The sequence below is a fragment of the Micrasema longulum genome, unplaced genomic scaffold (genome assembly GCF_059751315.1).
Source record: "Micrasema longulum isolate JH-2025_06_02 unplaced genomic scaffold, ASM5975131v1 h1tg000607l, whole genome shotgun sequence".
In the NCBI taxonomy this organism is placed as follows: domain Eukaryota; kingdom Metazoa; phylum Arthropoda; class Insecta; order Trichoptera; family Brachycentridae; genus Micrasema; species Micrasema longulum.
The window spans coordinates 673,392-695,011 of record NW_028277803.1 but is presented as its reverse complement, the minus strand read 5'-3'; the positions used below and the strand labels follow the sequence as shown (position 1 = coordinate 695,011).

The window sequence follows — 21,620 nt, the reverse complement described above, 5'->3', positions numbered from 1 at the left end:
TATTTACAATTACTAACAATAATAGTGCCTGCTCGTATTTATATACTAAACATATTTTACGCAGTCAATTGTACAGTATTTAGAACTTGAGAAATTACGAGCGCAGCGTCCTTTTTAAAAATGCAACATCCATTTTGGTTATTATAATGTTTTTTTAATTACTACTGCTACTATCATGCCATTTCCCCGAAGAGGTGGCTAGGCAGAGATGATGGACTACCACACACATCTATCCTGACATAGGTTCCTAGCTTCTTCCACATTCATACATCATATGTTTTAAAATGTTCCTGGTCGAGTTACCCGATGTAATACTCTGTTCTACTGCGGTCCATCACCGACCAATTACAGCGCGAATTCACCAGTAATGCGGATGCATGTACTCGCGAACCAATATGCTAACAACATCGATGTCTTTAACGTGAGTCTTGTAAATTTTAAATATCAATGTATATGTTCCATATCAAATAGACCTTATATTCTGTTTATATTGTATTTTATAACATTATGTACCTAGCTGCTTATAACTTTTAACTGCATTTCTTTAGCTTCTTTTTTTTATTTATTTTTTTATTTTTTATTATTAATATATATATATTTTTTTAAACCAACTAAACTTCTAAACACAGTTCTATATTTTACTTCTTTATATTGTATTTTTTAAAATTTATGTTGTTTATACACTCATTTTTTTATTTTATTTTTATACTAACTATACTTCTTAACACTGATCCTATCTTTAATTTTTTTAAATTGTATTTCTTTTTATTTATGTTGTTATATACTCATCCTTCTTTTTTTAAACCAAATGAGAAAATCTATGTCCGTAAAATACTGTTTTATTATTTTTTATGTTAGTTTATTAATATTTTAACTCCAAGTTTAGATAATATGGGCGTTAAAAATATTTAAATAATAATAAAATAAAAAAATAATATAATGTAATTTTACGGACATAGATTTTCTCACTTTTATTTAAGTATATAAAATAAGTCATTCAAATTAAATACAATTGTTTTATCTCTATTATAACCACTTGTAACAGAAAGTTTACGTCTTCGGAAATACATGAATATTTTTTTAAAAGCCGCTGGATAACGAAAAAATGTATTTTTTCTAGAGTCACGATTATTTAATTTATCTATGTTTTTATTATGGAATTTAACAAGGTGACAGATACCGATTATAGCAAATAAATGCAAAATATTTTTTCTGCAAATTATTTTTTCTGAATAATAAATGTTTTAGGTACATAACGGGTATACTCATAAACTTGGTATAAAGTTACGCCTAGGCATAGTGGTGGAATACGGATGGGATATTATCCTCACTGTACCCTATGCCTAGGCGTAACTTTATACTTGGTTTATAAGTAAGATCCAACATATATTAATATTGTTTATATATAAACGTATTTTTGATAGCCAAAATGTTTTTTCGCATATTATATTGGAATGTGAATACATTAACAATTAAACGTATTTTTTTTTACATGATTTTTTTAACAACACAGCCGACTTGGCTTTTTGAATTTTATATAAAAGAATGATTTTGACTAGGAAAATTTGTTATATTTACTTAGACTCGGAAAGTTACCGATTGGCGCATTGATAAAAAATATATATGTTCTTGTGCATTTCCTAATTTATATTATTTTTAGCGCGCTATGGGCCATGATTGCAGTCAGTTTGTTCTATTTTAAATATATGTTTACTCTCTTTTTTTATGAGTTATGCAACTTGTAGCAAAAATAACAAATGTTTGAAAGAAAGGTGCCCTTTATGCCCGACCCGTGACGCATTTCCTGCGGCTCCACTTTAACCTACAGTTTGTGGATTTACAGGTCTATAGACATTTCGTCAACCGAACGTCACGTCCGCGTCCGTCGCGTCGTAAAATCTACGGACCGAGTTAACGGTGTGACGAAAAAAAAACAATAGTGGGCGAAAATGGACTTGTTTTGTTATTTTTGTTACAGACACGCCGTAATTTCTCCATGTTGACATGCCGGAGATCCGGTGTAAAGAAATCGTAAATTTATTAAGGGGTTTCAAAGATATCATCACCATGAATTATTCACACCAAATGGTGCATTAAACATTACATTGGTATGCCAATTGCAGTGCATCTCGATTATATTTTACACTAAAGCAAGGTGATTCTTACGCTCCAGGGTACGTATTTTGATGGGAAGAAATAAAAATATCTTCAATTTTATCTACTAAGTAAAATTAAGTTTCAAGTGTGAAAAATATAATATGTTTACAATTTTTTTTTCTAAACATGTTCAATTACCGATTACCGACGAAGTACTTTGAATTTTCATTCAAATATGTGTATATTTTGTACATAAATATCTATACTAGTTTTACTGTCTCAGTATATACCGATGAAGATAGCCGTTCATAATCGCGGGCCAGGGGCTCGATTACAATGTTGACGGAGTTATCTTCAATTGTATATAGAGTAAAATCGAATTTTCTGTACTAAAATGTATTTATAAGTACCAAAACTTAAATTGTCTTCGTCGGTGGCCTGTAATTACATCGTCCAATTGGACGTGTTAAAAAAATTATATGAATATTCAAATTTTCAGAAAAATTCATTTTACTTTATAGACAATTGAAGATAACTACTCTGTTAATTTCCTATTGTAATACGGAACTGGGACTACGATTTAAAAATGAAAAAATACAAAATCCTCAATATTTCTAGTACACAATATATGTATTTATTTTTTGCAGAAAAATTACATTGACCTGTCATTGGCTGTTTCAATTTTCGTAATTGTTTTTCAGGATTACTTTCAATTTATAGGCTAGTTGTTCAATTTCTTTAGGAATCAGAGTTAATCAGAGTTATCCCGCTCGAAGGATCTTTCAAAGATTTTTATCTATGAACAATTGATGTTAATAGATTGTATCATTTGCAGATGAACGTTAGCAACGTTTACCAGAGAATATAATTTCATTAGATTATTATTTTTTAAATGAATATATGTATTCAGCAGTTGCTATTGCTATCATAAATGCATTGTGAATGCACAACGCTAATGCTAATACTAATTATGTCACAATTACTATCTAGGTTACATTTTTGTATATTTACTAGTTGGGTTTGTTCTGTTTTCGCCGGAGACGAAGCGTAACATGGAATAGGTGGGTAGATAATAGATACAACACATATAAACGTGGATGGCGTTTTATTAACACCACACTTAAATGTCGGCGCCTTAAACTAATGTAGGAATACCTAGTATCTATTATGTTATGGCACAGTAGCCTATTAAGAGCACAATAGGACCCTGACATTCCACTCCTTAAATGTCACAAATTGTACTGATGCGCACATTATAGCTATTTTCCTCAACCGTCCATAGGGAATAGTACCTGATAATGTATAGCGCTCATAGTAAAACAATACCCTATATCCCACGTGAGATATACATATATATATGTATGAGGCTTATGATAACTAAAACGCAAATCTATATTTTTTTCAAAATTTATGTATTATAGCCAAATAATAAAGATCTTCAAAATTAACATACTTATTTTTTTATCAGTTAGAGTTGATACGAAGGTACGATATTGCGACATTCGAAAGTTACATCTTAAACAGAAAAACATCAGTAGATATGTTGATTGTGTTTTTGAATATATTGTACACCATTATTTTTATTGCCCGTGTTCGTCATTGCTACAGTCTTATGTTATTTTTACTCAGATTCTTGTATAGTTTTATGTTTTTTTTAAATAACTGTCGTAATTGGCTTGGGCCGTATATTCAATAAATAAATAAAGAAACCTAAAATGTTCCTTGTAAAAAAAAAATGCAAAATGCATTCTCCGGCACGGAATTTCCCAGTAAAGAATACATTCGGACTAAATAATATATTATTGGTTACGTATAACAATGGACTATAATTTATTCTAACGATGTGTTCAATGAACATAGACACAAAACGACTAGTAATAAAAATGTGTTCCTATAAGTTCGCATTGTGTCAATTAAGGTACAATATAAAAACAGAGTAACATCAATCATTAGCCACTGTCCAGTTTTATAGATATTTTTATTCACTACAAGACAATGGAACATTGCAGATGATTTACGTGTGTAGTCACTACTCACATTGTATTTTCATTACAACTTATAATTCTTTGACGTCCAAGATCACGCGATTAAATGATTTCTGTAATATAAGGGTAAATATTAAAAAATACAACTGGTATAACCTATAAAAAAATACAACTAAAATAAATATGTTAAATATATATTTTTTTATTAATCGTGCATAATTAATTATTGATTTGACATTAAATAAACGTAAAATTCAAGCAAAAATAAATAATAATGAAATCGATGTTTATATAATTTACTAACATGCCTTCCTTCCATATTTTATTTGGTCATTATATATCTTGATATTTTGATGTTTTTTCATTACTTACTTTAGTATTCAATGTTATTTAGTTTGTTATTTATTACTTTAATTTCTTACTTTTTAAACCATATCTCAATGATGTTTTCGTATTATCTTTTAGTGATTTCAATGAATCTATTGTTTTGTATATTTTAATATTTAGATCTATTTTTTTAATGTTATCTTCTTTGGAATATTATTATTTTTGTTTTATTATTTGTACTTTATTGTTATGGATTGTTATTCAAATGCGTCACATTTTATTATAATTTAATTTATTTTACCAAGCATTTTTAATTCTTGTTAATTATTATGCCTAACACGAGCACAGCCTAAAAAGCCTTAATAAGTTCATAAATCTTTAAACGGGTGTAATTTTGGATGAATAAATCAATTAAATTAAATAATATCATACAAATACATTGAACACACAATTTTGAATTATAATTACGTAAAGGCTCAAGTCAAAACGGTGCAAATTAAAGCCTGTCAATTAGTACCGCCAAAATACCTTGTCCGGGTATAATACAAAATTATATACACAATTTTTTCAATTGTTTAGCTTACGATATTTCTTTTTCTCTTCAATTTTTTTTATTTTTTTATTTTTATTTTTTTTTTATTTAAATTTTATTGATAAACCCTTACGGGTTACATACATTTAACAAAATGTTTTCACTTTTAAAATTCACATTCTACTGTTAATAATAATATTTTTAACATCTTTGTAAAGGTTGCCTGAGTCTTTTGTTTAGTTTTGTCTGGTAGTTTATTGTATAATTTCAGTCCATGGTTTATAAGTCTCGATTGTCCTTTTCTCGTTTTAAAAGATTGTATTTGATATTTTTCTGATATTCTCGTATTGTGTTCATGTTTACTACAATTTTTTTCAAGTTTTAATTCTTCGTCTACAATTACATCAGTGGCTAATTTATGAATAAATTTTAAAGATTCTAGTTTGAAGAGTTCAGTTACGTTTAATTGTTTAGTTTGTTCAAAAAGTTCTTTAGTTGCTGTTAGATAGGGAAGGTCATATACTAACTTTAATATTTTATTTTGCTGTCTTTGTAGTCTGTTTATGTCATTTTGATATCCTGTTCCCCATAGTAGTTGCATATAACATATTTTAGTTTTAACATATGCTTCATACATTAAAATTTTTTCCTTTATTGGAACAAAGTTTTTAATAGATTTAATATTTTTGTAATATTTTTAAAAATAGTGTTTATATGGTTGTAATGTTTTTTGATAAAATATATAAAAGTTTTTTGAATGGTGTTGCACTTAAATTTCTATTTCATAATTGGATGACTTAAAACGATAACAATTGACTGAAAACCTTTAAATTACGCCGAGAAGCTGTGATAAATGCACTTATGCTTTGTTAATGTATAACTTTGTTTTATTGTTTCTTGACATGGTCTCCCAATAACATTTTCATCATCATCATCACCACCATACACCGGGTATTTTTTCACAAATCGGGAATAACGTTTAAAAAATAAAATTAAATTTTTTTCTTTAGATTTTCATGATCTACTCAAATATTTCAATTTCGGGACTATTTTTCTTATTCGTAAATCGTGTTAGAAAATAAGAAACAAGTTGTGGTAGGGCGGGATTCGAACTTTGATAAACATATTTGTATACAGGGTGTTCTTTAAACCCTGTCACATCCGAAACCACGATGATCAGTATGAGCAAGAAGACATATTGACACATGAAAATAAATTTTTAGAACAAATATAAAAATTTAAAAAAAATTATATCAGAAAAAGCAAATGGTTTATGATTTCTGCAAGGGTGAAACAAGGAGGGGGCGAGGGGAAGTCTGATACGCCAAAAATGCGTGGTCGCGCTCCCCTTGCTTCTCTGCAGAAGTAAGTAACCATTTGTTTTGTTTGATATATTTTTAAAAAAAAATTCTTGGTTCTAAATGTTTTTTAAAATATGCTAATATGTCTTCTTGCCCATACTGATCATCGTGGTTTCGGATGTGACAGGGTTTAAAGAACACCCTGTATAGTGTAAGGGGCTGGTGGGATAATCGGCTGTGGCTGTTAAGGAACTTCTCCGCATTTGCTTTAAGAAGAGGAAACCACAGAAAATTCATTTAGGATAACTTCTCCTGAACTTCGATATATAATATTTAGAGCGGATTTTTACGATTCTAATGATAGAACTATCAATGTATAAAAAACAAGTTTTCATGCATAATTTTCGTGTTTAAAAACGAGCACATACAAAACGGCTCGCAGCTGGCGTAACGTCATTTTGACGTCACACGTCTTGCACGCGTAGTCCGCTTCTAACAAACATCGCGTACAAGTATAGAGCGGTAGGTAACGTAATACACGCTGTTTATCGCATAGGGCGCGAAACGTCTCGTTTTTAGGAACCAATTTAAAATATGCATATTTTAGACCATCGTCGAAAATTTATTCGACGTCACACGGAAAAAAATAATACCGTCGATACCACTCGATTTCCTTTTACCGAGATTTCACCCGAGTAATCAACGAGGAAAAGCAGGGTATTAATTGATTAATTAACTGGATCAATAATAATGATAATGTTTGGATAATTTAGACAGCGCCATTTTTGTGAAAGTCACCTCAAGGGCGCTGTACAGTAAATAAATATCCCAGCACGATTTGCAGCTACAGAGCGCATGGACGGTTGGGATTCTAGTTCCTCGTCTCCAATTATGATATATTAAAATTATTATATATAGGAGCTAGATAACAGCACGTCTTGCAGCTGCAGAGCGCATGGACAGTAAGAAATCCAGCCCCTATTTACATTTTTATTTTTAAACATTTTATTTGACAATGAAGTTTAGAGTTTAAGTGATATTTCAAAAAATGAAATAAATGCAAATTCATAAAAATAGAAGTTAGATTACAACAAGTCTTGCAGCTACTGAGCGCATGGACGGTTGAAATTTTAGACCCCATTTACTAAATTTTGATAGTTGATAACATTTACATAATATGATAAAAATAATATGATAGCTAACATCACAAAAAGTCTTGCAGCTACAAAACGCATCGACGAATGGAATTTCAACAATATAAGAATGATTTTAAAAAGTTAACACTAAAAAATTATTAGAAGTATGACTTTCCAAATGAATACATAAAAATGGTAGTTGAGCTATGAATTCTAGATACCGAGTAAGTCGGGCGTTTAATCTAAATTGAATAAGAAAATACTGGAAAACGAACATGTTGAAAATTTCCCAACCGTCGTATCAGTGTATACCTTTGCTATCATTAGGCTTCGGAAGAAAATACATGAAGGCGTTCAACTTCCAAAACTTCGTGGAATACTTGTGTTTCTTTTCATGAAAAAAGTATCGATTGCGCAAACCATTACAATACACTAATTTCGTTTTATTTGAATAGTCGATATTAGACAAAAATTACAAAAAAATTTACAAAAAAAAGAAAGAGAAAGACGTACGAAATGTAAAGAATTCAAATCATTGAATCAATTATTTTGTAATCATCAAATTACATATTTAATGATATTAAACAATTTTGTGCCTTTAAATTTTCTTTATTTGATTCGAGTAGAAATCAAAAATGTTGTACACTGTGTAATATTCATCATTCTGCCCATGATTAAACAACCACATTTCCTCAAATCTTCCATCTGTTGACTTTTGTGAAGTAAAGGAGCTGAAACCTTAATCATATAGATGAGATTCATCCGGCTGAACCAATTCACCTACTAGGCAACGCCTGTAAACAATTTTCCAATTTTTTATACTCCTTATACCAGGTAGTTAATGTTTGAGTATATCCAAATGTGTTCGTAGACATACTGGATTTCCTCCCTAGGGAGTTGTTTAGATCAAAATTTGGGGCTTACGACCTGTCACTGGCCGGTTTAAGTGGCTACTTTACACACTGTGTAACATCCACCATTCTGCCGATGTTTAAACATCCGAATTTCCTCGGCTCTTCCATCGGTTGACTTTTGTGAAGTAAAAGAGCTGAAACCTATATCATATAGGCGAGATTCATCCGGCTGAACCAATTCACCTACTAGACAACGCCTGAAAACATTTTTCCAATTTTTATACTTATTATTTACGGCGGCTTCCGTGGTGTAGTGGTCAAGACGCTTGACTCACGCACGGAAGGTTCCGGGTTCGATTCCCGGTGAGAAAACAAAAATTAAAGTGTAATTTTTTCAAGTCTGGGTGTTCTGTGATGTAATTCACCACTGTAATTTGGCCTCCTGGCCTGTTATGGTGCAAAATTTTTTTTTTTTTTTAAATAAAATAAATCAAATAAAATGTTAAAAAATTTACTGTAGGCGACAGACATTTATTGTACAAACAATAGAGTATCTCTGTTCAACTCAAGCCTGAAGAAACATCTCCTTTCTCTCCCTTATCTCTCCTCCTTTCTCTCCCTTATCTCTTCTCCGTTCCTCTCTCTTTATTCCCTTTTCCTATTGAAGACTATTATTGATATCAATTTATTTATACGATTAATATTGCTATTTCTGTTTTAGCATCTATTTCGTTTTATTACTTTATTTTCTCTCGAATGTGTTTTAAAACTTAAGTTATATAAATAATACGTTTGCTTCATGTTAGTTGGAAGAAATTTCCCTTTGGCAATAAGCCCGCCGACGTAAAAACGTGTTAAGTTCAAAAAGTAAAAAAATATAAATAAAAATATAGATTGATAAATAAATTGTTCAAATTAATCAAATAATATTTATAAAATAAATCCTACGAATTGTTGTCGATGACTTGACTTCCTTAGATATTACAGATTTTAAAAACAATTAAAAAATTGTTTAACCCCTTAGGTGCCATAAGCGAGATATCTCGCGCATGGTACAGTGTAAAATGAACATTTGCATATGGAATATATTTAACTGCCAATTTAGCACACTGACTAAAATAAATAGAGACTATTTCACTGTTGATTCCGCATGATATCCTCTAACAAAACTTATCCCTATCGACAGTATTTTTTTTTCTAAATCAGTCGAAATTGACTGCCATTTAAACGGTTTTAAAAAAAAACAGAATACTTAAAATTGTTAAATCTTAAATTTATTATTTTATCAACAATATGTAGAGTTTGTCCAAATTTTTGTAGACAAGGACTGGATTTAACTCCCTGGGGAGCTGTGAATATTAACATATTACAACAGAGATGAAAAACATTTAAGATAACGTAATATGGTAGTCTAGGCATCTACAGGGCTTATGAGCTGTCATCGGCTGGTTTAAGTGGCCACTTTACACACCGTGTAATATTCACCATTCTGCCCATATTTAAACATCTATATTCCTTCAATTTTTTCATATGTTGCTATTTGTGAAGTTAAAGAGCTGAAACCTTTATTTATGCGGGTGAAATTCATCTCATTGAATTATTTCACCTAAATACTAGGCAACGTCTGAAAATTTCATTTTTTCAATTTCTACACTTCTTCATAGACCAGGTGGATTTATCAAAAATATTATATATGGGCAGAATGGTGAATGTTACACGGTGTGTAAATTGGCTACTTAAACCAGCCAATGACAGGTCATAAGCCCTGTAGATGCCTAGACTACTATATTACCTTCTCTAAAATTTTCTTCATATATGTTGTAATATGTTAATTGTAATGTTATATTATTGAAATATAATGTCAATATTTCAAATTCTTAAAATGCCTTTGCTTCATTTTAAACGTATGTACTCGTATATGTAACAAATGTACCTACTATCAAATCTGACTAAATTTACTAAAAAAATAAAAAAACAGAATACTAAAACAAATATTCAACTATAGTATTCATTAAACACAAATACATTAAAAACGCGAATCCACAAATAAAAATAACAATGGAACTGATAACAAAATACTAACAATGAAATTCAAACTAATGTTGTATTTTACGACACCAAAAACTAAAGAAAATTGTATGCTCGCGCGACAGACGTGCGACACTCCCGGCTAGTCGCAGAATACTGACTACTGACTGAAAATTTGATTTTTAAACGAATGATTCGTACTTTTACGACAGGCACATGGCCGATGACCACTAGCGGCGCCGACGCGCGACTCCCGCGAGCCGAAAGCGTCGCGACGCGTCAGAGGAAATGACAGCCTGAAAGCGTCCATTATTGTATCCATAGGTAAACGGCGGAATCAGAGGCATATCAGATCTGTGCGTCACCGACCAAACAATGCATTGATCATTGTTTTGACAGCGGAGCGAACAATCGATTTACTTTCGCAAGATTGGACGAAAAAAATAGCATAGTAAGAATCGCATTGTAAAATTTGAGAAAAAGTTATGGAAATAGAACGCGAAAGCATAAAATAAAATGTATTATTATTTTTAGTGTAAGTTGATTATAATATTGTCAGATAAAATTATTACAAAAGCCGGCCAAATGAAAATAAAACGCCATAATTAGAGTTTTTATTATTAAGATATAAAATGTTTTTATTTTTATTGATTTATTTCTGAAACCAACACAGTCATAGTAATAAACAATACATTAAGAATAACAACAAAAAACAAGACCAATAAATTATGGGTTTCATATGGGAACAAAAATATAAAAAAACAAAACGTTATAAATGACATTTAATATAATTTGCGCATTTCATTTTGTATTTTATACTAAGCCGTGTACAATAAATAAAAAAATATATAAAAATCTACAAAATAAGAACAAATAAAATGTGTATATGAATATTATTCGTAGGTATTAAGGAAAAAACACAAAGAACAATATTTAAAATACGGGGCATTCCATGTATAATAGAACAATGACAAATTTTAACTGTAATTTAATAATAATATATAGCTAAACGTCTTTATTTTATAAATTGATATACAAAAACATTTTTCTATATAATAAATAATGGCTTTTCAGTCGATGGAAACTATTACTTCACACAGTTACTATTTGGTAAATATTTTTGATATAAAGCCTGTCCCACCAGTCACAATTAGTTTTTTTTTCTACAACTGTTATTAGACTTCTATTTTATTAAAACATAAGTAATCAATATTACAAGCTTTACAACACAAAAATGTTTCATTAATATTGCGCTGTTTGGCTTGAATAAGTCTTAAAATGCACAAGGAGAGAAGAGTGGGATTTTTTATTCTAATAATAATTACACAGAATATATTGCCTGTTCGGCTTTTTATTAAAGCAGTATAATAAAATGGTAATTCATATTGTTTTAAAAATATTTAACTATTGCATGACTTCTGATGACGTAGTTACAACTCAAAGTTAGTCGAACTTTGGAATCAAATGTCCACATATTAGTTGAATCTAGACCAGTAAAATAATAAACAAGGAATAATAATCGCACGTTTATTTTTCCTTTTCTTCTTCTAACTCTTAACCGTATCTAATGTGCAGTGATCTCAGTGTACATACATTATCTTAAGTTACATGAAGGCAAGGTGACCAGTTTGACGCCACAGATGCTAACCAAATGAAGAAATAATATTGCGGTGAAGAAAGAACTTTTTGATTCGGTGCATTAAAAAATATCGGAAATTAAACCTAAGACCTTCGTGGTAGCTTAGAATCTTAACTAACGAAATATTTGATAAAAATATATTTACAATATTTTGAGTTTGTCCAAATTTTTGTAGGCAAGGACTGGATTCCACTCCCTGGGGAACTGTTAACATATTAAAACAGAGATGAAGAACATTTTAGCTACTTAAACCAGTCAATGACAGGTCATGTACCAACTTGTAAAAACAATTATACCTCGAATTCATTCATTAGACGTACCTGTAGAAATTATAACGGACTCAGTATGCGTTGCATTTGTGCAGAAAATTTCTTCATGGGGTCGATTATTTGGGATAGTTGCTGAATGTGCATCTTGAGTGGTTTATGCTATGTATATGTGCCGCAAGTAATGTATATGTTTGTCTATGTTTTATATGTGCGTTCATGTGTGTGCGTGGATGGCTCGGAGTGTACATTCGGTATTTTTATTTATTTTAATTTATTACCTCCATGGAAAACGCAAATGTCAACAATTATTCTTTTCTCACTTAAAATTCTTATTTACTTTTTTGTCACATTTAATGTTTATATCTTTTTAATTTATGAAAACTGAATTGGTCTTTTTATGTTGAAAAAATGTTTTTTTTAATACTTATTTTGTATGACTGTATGTTTTCTGAATAAAATAAAAATAAAAAAATAAAAATAAGCCCCGTAGACTAGACTTCTCTATATTACCTTCTTTATCTGTGTTGTAATGTGTTAAAAATATATTTGAATAATTAAACTAGAAGTTAAGACACCAAGAGTGAAATATCCCCGTGGTGACGGGTTTTGAATGTCAGAAGTATGAGCAAAAATTTCCAAATGCTTAATTGCGTTCAACAGTAACCATAAATTATGTGCCGACCTTAATTCCAAAAAAGGTGCCGTAATATCAACCTTACAAAAATATCAAAAAGTAATAAGCAATAATTTTTGTACTGTTTTATCTATTTATTTTAATATTTCAATGCCTAAAAGGTTTTAACTTTATACAAAGTATTTTGTTACACATATTAAACACGCCTAAGAATTCCCAATAATTCGTTTCTCCGAGCTACTGTGTTCACCCATTGGCTACAAAATGTTGAGACCGCCATAAGACATTAGGTTTTCAGTTTCAGTAAACAGTTAAACGACATTCGGCGTTTTTGACAAAAAAGATTACACAAAATATACTTGCAATACAAAAAAATAAACTATATGCTAGTGCCGTTTATTCGCAGTGTCTATTCGATCAGGAGTTTATATATTAATAAAATGGAATATTTGTAAATTTAGATATATATAAAATAGAAATATAAATATGTAATATTGACATGGATATTTATATGTGTGTATATAAATATGTTCATATGTATGTATGTGTATGTGTATATATGTGTATATATGTATGTATGGATATGTATGTATGGATATGTTTGTGTGCATGTACGGGTATATATATATATATAGATATGGATAAAGATATGGATAAAGATATGGATATAGATATGGATATATATATAGACTTAGATATGGATAGATATGATATAGATATAGATATGGAAATGGAAATAGATATAGATATGTAAAGAAATAATGTTTTTGAATATGGATATGTAAAGAAATGTGTACACACTTCTGTTTTAAATTTTGGTACTCCGGTTTTGTATTTATTTTTTATCTTATAATTGCGATATCATCGACTTTTTTTTTGCTTTTTTTTACATTTTTCTAAATACTTTTTGAAAACATAAATTATATGTGCTTTTTTTTGCTCCTTATATTTAAGTTAGTAATTATTATTATACAATTATGTAGTGTTATCATATGTTTTAATGTAAATGATCTTAACCGACAAGCCATGTATTCTCCTTCATTATTTTGCAACAAATTAGTCAATAATTCATAGCATCTTCACCGCACACTGCGCAAATATCGCGAGCTGCTCTGAAAACATGTCGAAAATGCTCACATTTGTCTGATATTCCATTTTGAAGGCTTTTAATCAAATAAAATAATATATGTAACGTAAAAGCAAACAACGCCTCGTAGAACAGAAAAAAATCTTTTGAATGACGTACCTATAACATTAATTAAAAAAAGATATTTTTGGTGCTCATTTTTCAATTTGGACAAAAACAATCACAATTTATGTTAACGCCTAAACCATTGCTAATTTTGCTCTAATAATGTTGGAATATTTTTTTAGACACATTTTTATTATTTTCAATTAAATAATATGGGTATATTTTTTATTTCTTATGATAGAACTGGCTATTGGCTATCCATTTTATTGGAGTAAAATTATTGTTATTAATAATTTTATTAGCTTATATGTATGTATACCCAGAATAATATACATGTGTATGATGTGTGATATATGTATGAAGTAACAACACCAATAAACATTACAGTTTTCTAGCGAGTCAGGACAAGTTCACAGGCATGAGTCGTTCCTGGTTGCGTCACTATAAGCTGTGTTTATATACTCAATCAATGTATGTATGTGTTATGGTGTTATTAAATAAAATTATATCAATATAAATATTTATTTATTTATTTATAAATTTATTGCAGAAAAATAATATACATACTTAATAACAGGGAATCTATATAAAACCAATTAATGTAAAATGAAAACGGAGTGTTCTCTGTTTATGATAGTCTCCATCTAACATGGCACAGCCTGTTCTAAGATGGAGATATCAACAGAAATGAAGAACGTTTTATAGAAGAAAATATAAAAGTCTAGGCATTTACAGGGCTTATAACCTGTCATTGTCTGATTAAATTATGAAAATATTCTTTTGTTTGAGAATTCATGAAAAAAGTAGAGGGGATGGAGGGAGGGGGTCAATAATCAAACAAACTTCCAATATAGTCCTTTATACGATGTTCCACTGCAATGGTCACCCTATTAAACCTATTAAGCTTACCCCCTCACTCCATCCCCTCTTCTTTTTTCATTAATTCTCGAACAAAATAATATTTTCATAATTCAATCAGTGCATGTTTGTCCTAATCAGTGCATGTGCTAATTAAAATGCATGTCGTATTGGTTTTATATTTTTGTGCAACAACTGTGGTTAAGGGTGTATAGTGTGTTTTGCATGTTGGTTTGATTGGTGTCCTGACGAAGAGACGGGTACGTCTCGAAACCGGTAGACATAGAAAATACGGTAAGTGGTTAAATACAAATATTCAATAACATTTTTTAGAATATTTTACCTTAAAATCGAAATATATTTATGAAAATTTTAGGTGCCTGGGTCGCTTACACAGTAGGCTAATGTGAGGAAATTTTAGTACAAATATTTACACGAAAAATTGATGGATGGGAAATTCCAGTTTGCTATAGATAAACATCGGAAAATATCTTAAGATTGGATATAATACAAAACCATCATCATCATCCCCTTTCCTCACTCAGCGGTGCCTAGGGCGCTGCATTGTAAAATCAAATTCTTTCGATTATCTGTTACATGAAGGTAAAGTGATCAGTTGCACGCTTCGGGTGTCAGTCCAGGAACAATAAAATATTGCCGTTTAAACAAGCTTCAAAATCAATCGTTTACGTGCACTCTGGCAGAAATCGAACCCAGGACCTCATCAATGGTAGGCGAATGCGCCAACCACTTCACGAGAGAGCAGCAATCGAGCCCAAAACACTCGTGTAGGGTTCTATTACACACTCAGAACTGTATTATTTGTCCGCCCGGACACAAAATTCAATTTTAATAGTAGGTATATTATTATTTCAACAGACGAAATATAAACATCATAATAAATCTTATTAAATATTTGTATATAACCACTTATCGACTTTTCTATGTCTACCGGTTTCGAGACGTACCCGTCTCTTCGTCAGGACACCAATTAAACCCACATGCAAACCAACATGCAAAACCCACTATACACCTTCACCACAGTTGTTGCACAAAGGTTTTTCCATATTGGTTTAGTTGGTGTCCTGACGAAGAAACGGGTACGTCTCGAAACCGGTAGACATAGAAAAGTCGGTAAGTGGTTATATACAAATATTTAATAACATTTATTAAAATGTTTGACCACAAAGTCAATGCTTTAAATATCAATAATGTAGACATCACTTCATTTTTTTTTCTCTCTGTTAGTTTTATTTATAAAACGAATTAATGGTCCTCATCGATAAAAGTTAATTAACAAAACTACATGTAGCATTGAGTTTGTAAATATCATAATGTGGCATATATTTTAAAAAGGGTTTTAAACATAGCGAACAAACAAAGGCGTGATTGTAATAATGACGTCACGATATGACGTCACCTGACGTATTAAAATGTCTACAAGGGGCGTTTTCCGTTCCATCCTCATCAACCACTATCGTATTTACGGACAACGTTGTTTGCCACTGAAATACGAAAACATAATACAAATGTCAATAAACGTAATAATCACGAAAAGAAGAGTGACAGTGACGGTGGCAGGCGTAATAAAAGTCAAAAAGGCGTAATATAAGTCAAAAAGGCGTAATATAAGTCAAAAAGGCGTAATAAAAGTAAAAAAAGCGTAATAAAAGTCAAAAAGGCGTAATAAAAGTCAAAAAGGAGTAATAAAAGTCAAAAGTTACATAGAAATCCTAATTAAACCCTTTCCTGCCTGACGGTACTTGTAAGTCATGCTAAGTTATCTAACTAGCTAAGACACACGTGGGTCCATGTCCACGGAGGTGGCAGGGGAGGTCAACACCTTAGCCAAGTGGATATCACCCCTAGATAATAGACTATCAAACCATTTTTCTAATACCGATATTATATTCGATATTACAATTACAAATATCAGAAACCCGGCATTTCGATATTTTTTAAAAATATTTTTGCTAAATATTTAACAAATACTTCAAAACCAAAATCATTTTTGGTTCACCGTATTCAGTTTTCGGGTTAAAATCGTTGTAAAAGATAAAAATCCTCGAAATAAGAGTGTTTTAAAGAAAAACAATAATAATTATTTAACAACAATATTTTGAGTTTGTCCAAATTTTTGTAGACAAGAACTGAATTCAACTCCCTATGGAGCTTTTAATATGAACGTATTACAATAGAGATGAAGAACATTTTAGTGAAGGTAATATATAACCCATCCGCATAAAGGTTTCAGCTCTTTAACTTCACAAACATTAACAGATGAAATAATTGAAGGAATATAGATGTTCAAATATGGACAGAATGGTGAATTTTACATTGTGTAAAGTGGCCACTTAAACCAGCCTATGACAGGTCATAAGCCCTGTAGATGCCTAGATTTATATATTATCTTTTCTAAAATGTTCTTTATCTCTGTTATAATACGTTCAATCATTTTTTTTAATTCACTGTTTATTTTTGAGGTCTTCATCTTTAATTTAGATACTTGTATTTTAAACGGGATACAAACACATACATTTCTTAAAAAAACACTATGCTATGTTTTTTAGCAAATTTAATTATAAAATAAGCAAACCAACAATACAAAAATTAGGAAATTTTAAGCAAGTCGGTAATGATTAAATAAAATCTTAATAAATCAGATATTCAGCGTGTTATTTGGCAGGCATGGCTTATAGAAGTAATGTTTACTAACTTAAACGACTAGGAAGCTACTGTCGCTACTGACGATATTGACGAAATTTGATTGAACGAAATCAGCATTCTGATTTCTGATTGGTTAAATTAGAAGAATGGCGTATGACACGACAAAGAATCACATTTGAAGTTTAAAACTTTAAAACCAGACAAAATAAATAAAAGCTCATCTAATATCGAAATCCCGGTAATAGGGAAGTTAATATCGCGTGTTTGGTCCGATATTCCGGTTTTCCGATATTACCGAGAACCGGTATCTATGCTCTAGTCACCCTTAGTTTTACATCACATCTTAGTTTTATTACTGTAGCTTTTATTTGTGTTTTTTTAGATTTAACGAACTAAATTCCGTTTAACATTATTTTGTATCATTGATCATATTTCCTTATCTGCCCAATAGACTAGTACCCATATATAATATACCACCCAATAACCACCCAATAACCACCCACCGATCCTGCTGTGGGATCCACCACCGATTTATTTGTTTTTTTGCGTTTGTATAGATTCTAAGCTTCCATGATTTCACTGAGAAAAATATTGTGAATGTATTATATTAGCAATGTTTGATTATGTCCAAATTCTTGCAGACTGGCTGGGTTTCCTCCCTAGGGAGTTGTTCATATTTAAATTTATTTCAACAGAGAGGGAAAACATTTTTGAGAAGGGAATATGGAAGTCTAGGCATTTACAGGGCTTATGACCTGTCATTGGCTGGTTTAAGTGGCTGTTACAGTGAATGTTACACGGTGTGTAAAGTATATTCCCTTCTCAAAAATGTTTTTCCTCTCTGTTGAAAAAAAATTAAGTATTATATTAGTGTTATGTCACCCGCCGATAGGAGGAGTGCTCTCCCGAAACTATAGTTGTGTTCACTAAGAGAATAAAACGTGCAACACTTATTAACAAAGTATATTTATATAATAATTTAACACAGATTTAGCTACCATTCGTGTTTGCAATATGGTCATGAGGAATAATAGGACAAAGGCTCTCTACATAATTTTCCAAACTCACAGAAAAGGAGCAGTGAAAGTAAAAGATATAAATTCAATTAAAATCGCGATATATGAAATTAAAAAAAAATAATTTTAAAAGAGTGACTCGTTTACTGACAAAAAAAACATTGTTTTTTGTAAAAGCAAAACCGATAGGAAAACCCACGGTCTTTTAAATGTACATGGAGGAAGTATTTTTTCCTAAGCCTGGGTGTTCTGTGGTGTAATTCACCACTGTAATTGGGCCTCCTTGGCCTGTTGTGGTGCAAAATAAATCAATAACAGGTAATAAACCCTTTTTTGCGCCTAGACTTACATATTCATGTTGCGGCTTTCGTGGTGTAGTGATCAAGACGCTTGACTCACACACGGAAGGTTCCGGGTTCGATTCCCGGTGCGAACAAAAAAAATAAATGTGATTTTTCTAAAGCCTGGGTGTTCTGCGATGTAATTCACCACTGTAATTGGGCCTCCTGGCCTGTTGTGGTTCAAAAAAAATTTAAAAAATACTAATTTATTAATCTCTGTTGAGATATCTGTCTATGTTTATCCACCTTATAAAAAAAGTAACGATTAGCTGGCAGATTTTATTTTATGTACAGTTTTAATATTGTGATTTATTTATTTAAAAAAAATAACAGTCAAAATGTTTATCTGAATTTATTCTCAAAATAAGTATTATGTGCATAACATAGAACAAAGCAGTTACGTGAAGGGACATGGCATACACTACATGTTTGGCTTTGGCCCTGCGGCGCCGAACGTCCCAAAAAGAAACGAGTGCTATCGTAAATAATTCTGAACAAACCAAGGGAGGCCCACTTTCTCTGACCTATGATGATAAAACTGGCACGGTATTATGCAAGGCAAGATATTGACATCAATAAACAACAGAAAATAATTATGTAATGCGTCTTTTATAGCTGCAAGATAATTTGCAAATGTTTGCGTAGATTCTACCAGTATCTCGTGTGTTGACATTTTTTGCACCTGCAAGAGGTTTTGCAAATACTTAGGAAGGTTTTATTATATTTTATTGATTTATTTCACTGTTATAGTATACAGTATGGCTAAACTAATGTTTCAATAAAAATATGCAATAGAAACATAACTGCAAATTTGTATGTGCTGTCAGTTTACATAAAGTATTCACATTAACCATTGTCTTAGTATTTTTTTTTTTTTTTTTAATTCATAAATATTAGGATGCCACTTTGCTAAAAAATGTAGCTTAAGTTTTTCTGGCTCTCAGCAGCTCAGCAGCTCAGCGCCTCATGTAATATATTTTTTTGTGTATTTCTAAACCCGATTACAATGGGAAGTAAGCAGAGCTGTCTATAACGTAAAATTAAAACAAATGTATGAAAATGTCTATATTTGTATGAAAACTTAAAGTATTTTCGTCGGTAGTCTCTACCTGAAAATGTTCAGAAAAAAAATTGTACGCATATACTATTTTACATACAGAAAACTCAATTTTACTTTAAAGATAACATTGAAGATAACTGTTAACTTCCCATTGTAGTACGGGCCTAGGTCGAGTGTTTTCGATTCGATGGCTACTGTCAACGTCAAGTAAAAATCGTTTTTAAATAACATCGACTGGGGGCCGCCTCGGGTCTGATTATTGGCAAGATACACAATAAATATTTGTTTACATGTCTAACGGGCCCGCTACATACTGAAAAATGTGAATTTTAATCAAAATGGTTTTACGCGGCAATATTTCACTGACACCTGGAACGCATCACAGGTCCGGATATAATGAAATATATTCCAAATATTTACATGGATTATGCTAAGAATCTTGCGTGTTATAATATTTTAAACACTCCGATTTTAGAGCATGCTAAGATTAAATTAAGGCATCTGAATTAGATGAACGATTATCCAAACCACAAAAGATCGTTGCGAAGCGAAATGTAATTATTTTATTGTACATTTTTATTCCTCTGTGGAAAGCATAGCCAGAGTAATTCCCGAAATAGTTGAGTGATATGGCTGATACTTTGAAACTCAATGCGGCATTTAATACATCCAATAGGTGAGTCAACAGGACCTACTTATTTGTTTTTTTTCCTTACAATGTAAATAATACCGAATTTATTTGACTTATTGAGTATTTAAATAAAAGCGTGATAACTAAACGTCATACTATTGCGTTGAAGAAAACAACTTTAGGAAAAATATATTTATTGTGATTATTGCGAGGTATTATTGCGGGTAACTACAATAATGTAACTTTTGTAAAACATAAATAAAAGCAATTTACAAGTTATTTTACGAAGTATTATTTTTTAATAAAAAGAAATTGTGGGTTCTTATTATTTACTCAAATATTTAAATTTTCTGATAATTTTCTAAAAGTCGTAAAAATAACTTACGCTGGAAAAATTAGAATTAAGTTGTGATAGTGTGGAATTTGCACCTCGAACCTTTTATACTTGAGTCCAGAACACTACCACGGTACCGCACCCTTACTTGAATTTGATTTAAATGACATTTAAGCCAAACTACTTTTGTTTATTTTTATTTTATTTATTTATAAATTTATTGCAAAAAATATTTATACATACTTAATAACTATATATTAGGGAATCTGTATAAAACCAATTAATGTAAAATGAAAACGGAGTGTTCTCTGTTTATGATAGTCTCCATCTAACATGGCACAGTCTGTTCTAAAATGGAGATTTTCTATCTTTAGAGCATAAGTAGACCTATACTAATAAAACAATAACATAAAAAAGAAAAACTAAAACTACTAACTAAATGTAAGAAATTAAAAATCATTGTTATACAAATATAAAGTATATATATGTGCCAAGAATACATCGGTAGTCAGATGGCAGAAGGGACCATCTGTATTTTTGTCTATGTTTTAGTTTTCAAAAGTTTTAATTAATATTTCAGTAAATACAAGCAATGTTTTTTTTTAAATCAGCGTCATTTAGAATGGTAATTTATTATTGAAAAGCAACACTAAAATATTTTGGTTTGTGGATTAAAGTCTTGAAATTGAGACATATTTCAGCTCTCTTGAACAATTTTG

At 30.6% G+C, this 21,620-nt stretch overlaps 1 protein-coding gene across 5 annotated transcripts in view; it reads right to left on the bottom strand.

The window, feature by feature from the left end:
* Positions 1-21,620, bottom strand: part of cert (ceramide transfer protein) — a 139,743-nt gene that overhangs the window by 44,097 nt on the left and 74,026 nt on the right. The window lies entirely within an intron of this gene.